Consider the following 5,158-nt stretch of genomic DNA (forward strand, 5'->3'; position numbering starts at 1 on the left):
GCGAGTGGTGGGGGCGGCGGCGCGCGTGTGAAGAGCAGTGAGAGAAACAGAGAGAGAGGGGCGGGGTGGGGCGCGGTCGTTAACGTTAGATATGTTAAATCTTTGCCGTCCGCCCCCCTTTGCCGTCCGCTTATTTGCTCTTTGCCATCTGCTAGCAGACGGCAGGGAGGGGGGCGTTAAGTTTTCTTTAAGCAGCTCATCAGTGGGGCCCCCTCCCTCTTTGCCGTCTGCTAGCCGACGGCAAAGAACTGGCTGATGGCATAGAAGGTCTTTGCCATCAGCCAGTTCTTTGCCGTCTGCTTTTGGGTAGCTGATGGCAAAGAGCTTCTTTGCCATTTGCTAGCAGACGGCAAAGAGCTGGCAGATGGCAAAGTAGCTGATTCCAGTAGTGATACCGCGATTTAGGGAGACCTATTTTCTTAATGCCAGGAATGAAGTCAACACAAAACCCGATAACATCCTCTGTTTGATGGCCCATGGAGATGCTTCCTTCTGGCCTAGCGCGGTTACGGACATATTTCTTTAGGACTCCCATGAACCTCTCAAAGGGGAACATATTGTGTAGAAATACGGGCCCCAGGATGACAATCTCGTCGACTAGATGAACTAGGACGTGCGTCATGATATTGAAGAAGAATGGTGGGAACACCAACTCAAAACTGACAAGACATTGCGCCACATTACTCCTTAGCCTTGGTACGATTTCTGGATCGATTACCTTTTGAGAGATTGCATTAAAGAATGCACATAGCTTCACAATGGCTAATCGGACGTTTTCCGGTAGAAGCCCCCTCAATGCAACCGGAAGCAGTTGCGTCATAATCACGTGGCAGTCATGAGACTTTAGGTTCTGAAACTTTTTCTCTGGCATATTTATTATTCCCTTTATATTCGACGAGAAGCCAGTCGTGACCTACATACTGAGCAGACATTCAAAGAAGATTTCTTTCTCTTCTTCCGTAAGAGCGTAGCTGGCAGGACCTTTATACTGCTTCGGAAGCATGCCGTCTTTTTCGTGCAAACGTTGCAAGTCCTCCCGTGCCTCAGGTGTATCTTTTGTCTCCCCATACACGCCCAAGAAGCCTAGCAGGTTCACGCAAAGGTTCTTCGTCACGTGCATCACGTTGATTGAAGAGCGGACCTCTAGGTCTTTCCAGTAGGGTAGGTCCCAAAATATAGATTTCTTCTTCCACATGGGTGCGTGTCCCTCAGCGTCATTCGGAACAGCTAGTCCGCTGGGACCCTTTCCAAAGATTACGTGTAAATCATTGACCATAGCAAGTACGTGATCACTGGTACGCATGGCGGGCTTCTTCCGGTGATCTGCCTCGCCTTTGAAATGTTGGCCTTTCTTTCGACATTGATGGTTGGTTGGAAGAAATCGACGATGGCCCAGGTACACATTCTTCCTGTATTTGTCCAGGTATATACTTTCAGTGTCATCTAAATAGTGCATGCATGTGTGGTATCCTTTGTTTCTCTGTCCTGAAAGGTTACTGAGAGCGGGCCAATCGTTGATGGTCACGAACAGCAACGCCTTTAGGTTAAATTCCTCCTATCTGTGCTCATCCCACGTACGTACACCGTTTCCATTCCACAGCTGTAAAAGTTCTTCAACTAATGGCCTTAGGTACACATCAATGTCGTTGCCGGGTTGCTTAGGGCCTTGGATGAGAACTGGCATCTTAATGAACTTCCGCTTCATGCACATCCAAGGAGGAAGGTTATACATACATAGAGTTACGGGCCAGGTGCTGTGATTGCTGCTCTGCTCCCCGAAAGAATTAATGCCATCCGCGCTTAAATCAAACCATACATTCCTTAGGTCCTTTGCAAACTCATCCCAGTACTTTCTCTCGATTTTTCTCCACTGCGACCCGTCAGCGGGTGCTCTCAACTTCCCGTCTTTCTTCCGGTCCTCACTGTGCCATCGCATCAACTTGGCGTGCTCTTCGTTTCTGAACAGACGTTTCAACAGTGGTATTATAGGAGCATACCACATCACCTTCGCAGGAACCCTCTTCCTGGGGGGCTCGCCGTCAACATCACCAGGGTCATCTCGTCTGATCTTATACCACAATGCACCACATACCGGGCATGCGTTCAAATCCTTGTATGCACCGCGGTAGAGGATGCAGTCATTAGGGCATGCATGTATCTTCTCCACCTCCAATCCTAGAGGGCATACGACCTTCTTTGCTACGTATGTACTGTCGGGCAATTCGTTATCCTTTGGAAGCTTCTTCTTCAATATTTTCAGTAGCTTCTCAAATCCTTTGTCAGCCACAGCATTCTCTGCCTTCCACTGCAGCAATTCCAGTACGGTATCGAGCTTTGTGTTGCCATCTTCGCAATTGGGGTACAACCCTTTTTTGTGATCCTCTAACATGCGATCGAACTTCAGCTTCTCCTTTTGACTTTCGCATTGCGTCCTTGCATCGACAATGACCCGGCGGAGATCAACATCATCGGGCACATCATCTGGTTCCTCTTGATCTTCAGCAGCTTCACCCGTTGCAGCATCATTGGGCACATCATCTGGTTCCTCTTGATCTTCACCAGCTCCCCCCATTGCAGCATCACCGTATTCAGGGGGCACATAGTTGTCATCGTACTCTTCTTCTTCGCCGTCTTCCATCATAACCCCTATTTCTCCGTGCCTCGTCCAAACATTATAGTGCGGCATTAAACCCTTGTAAAGCAGGTGGGAGTGAAGGATTTTCCGATTAGAGTAAGACCTCGTATTCCCACATTCAGTGCATGGACAACACATAAAACTATTCTGCTTGTTTGCCTTAGCCGCATCGAGAAACTCATGCACGCCCTTAATGTACTCGGAGGTGTGTCTGTCACCGTACATCCATTGTCGGTTCATCTGCGTGCATTATATATAATTAAGTGTCCAAATTAATAGAAGTTCATCATCACATTAAAACCAAAGTACATACATAGTTCTCGTCTAACAACATATAGCTCTCCAGAGCATCTAATTAATTAAACCATACATTGAAACTATGTAAAATATTTCAATGCAAAAACAAATGCGATCATAATTGCAACCAAGGTAACCATTGATCCAACGGTATAATGATACCAAGCCTCGGTATGAATGGCATATTTTCTAATCTTTCTAATCTTCAAGCGCATTGCATCCATCTTGATCTTGTGATCATCGACGACATCCACAACACGCAACTCCAATATCATCTTCTCCTCCTCAATTTTTTTTATTTTTTCCTTCAACAAATTGTTTTCTTCTTCAACTAAATTTAACCTCTCGACAATAGGTTCGGTTGGAATTTCCAATTCACATACATCCTACATAAATAAAATCTATGTCACGTTGGTCGGCATAATTTTCATAAACAATAAGTGAACCAATAGTTACAAACATAATATATACACCACATCTGAATCATAGACAGGACGAGAGCCGACGGGGGCGGATACCAAAACCATCGCACTATATAAGATGCAATAATAAAAGTAAGAAAATAATACAAGTATCTATGTAAACAAACAAGTACGAATATTTTTCTTTTCAGAAAGAAGATAAGAACAAGAGGCTCACCATGATGGTGCCGGCGATGAGCTCGGCGCGGGTGATCGACGGCGGTGAAGACGGGGACGGGGCGTGACAGACCGCTAAACCTAGACAAATATTAAGGAAAATGGAGTTTGAAGGTCGAGCTTGGAGAGGAGAAAGCTTAAGTAGTGTGGCCCGAGCATTCCATCGAACACCTTGTGTGCATAGGAGGTGAGCTAGAGCACCACCAAGCCCTCTCCCCCTCGACCAGAAAAAAACAGAGCAGTGTGCTCTGCTCTTACGCGAGGGGGTATATATAGGCACCTCATTGGCCCCGGTTGGTGGCATGAACCGGGACCCCCTTTGGTCCCGGTTCAAGCCACCAACCGGGATCAATGGTGATGGGCCAGGCGCGAGGCCCACTGGTCCCGGTTCGTCCCACCAACCGGGACCAAAAGGTTCAAATGAACCAGGACCAATGACCAACGTGGCCCGGCCAGCCTCCTGGGCTCACGAACCGGGTCCAATGCCCTCATTGGTCCCGGTTCTGAATTGAACCGGGACTAATGGGCTAACCCGGCCTGGACCGTTGCCCCCTTTTCCACTAGTGTGAGAAGGTATAAAAAACTGTAGCAGATCGATTACTTACGTGACAAGGAAGTTTTAGCAGCTTACTAGTACATGCAAAGGTACTACATACATACTCGTCGTCCTCACCGAGCAAGAAGAGGACAGGATGAAATTTCCTAGCTCGATTCTCGACATGATAGATTTACCTACATAGAGCGTCCTGAAGCGTTGAAGTGGGATGACCCAAGAAGCGGTTTCGGGAAGCTTACCTGAGAGATTGCTCTAACCCGTGCCGATTAAGTTTTGAATCTACCATTAAAACAAGTTCTTTCTATCTTTTGTTCTAAGTTGATTGAGCAGAGTTGGTCAGAGCTTCGAGCAAATAGCTTAGCCAAGTTAGCAGTGTAGTAGTCCTTCCGCGACATGCTCAGTAGACATTCTGTGAGTGTATGCTCCGTACATCATTTGTGTGCATACACAGAAAGCCAGACTTAATTACTTCAAGTGTCCATCGACGCAAGGCAAGATATATGCAGTTTAATTTCTTTCAGGGGTATGAAATTTAACTTTCTTTCCCGTCTTCTTCCTAGTTGCGTAGGCCCAGGTAGGAACGCACAACAAGAAATGCACAATTTAATATTTATTACAGAAAAGTTATATGTACTTAGGCGTGGTCAAGGCAGCCACTTTGACCCCGCGATCTGTTTGGATGACCTTGTTTATATAAACTTGCCACACTTGAGTGTCATGTTTGCAAAATTAACATGGTCTTCGCTCAGACTTTGTAGATGATGAATTGGACTTAATATGTGATAGTACCTCCTCTCCCGTTTGAGGGCCCACACATATCCTTAGATTGATAATTTTGACCAACGTGATATGAGTTATATATCACATAATAATATCATTAGAAACTACAATGCATAATTTTCTACTCTTTCCGTTCAGAAATATAAGATGTTTTGGACATTTTATTATGAACTATATACAAACTTAAATGAGTGAATAAACACACTAAAACATGCCTATATACATCCGATTCAAAAAAGTTAGAACATCATA

This window comes from Triticum dicoccoides, chromosome 6A, assembly GCF_002162155.2.
Source record: "Triticum dicoccoides isolate Atlit2015 ecotype Zavitan chromosome 6A, WEW_v2.0, whole genome shotgun sequence".
NCBI classification, from domain to species: Eukaryota; Viridiplantae; Streptophyta; class Magnoliopsida; order Poales; family Poaceae; genus Triticum; species Triticum dicoccoides.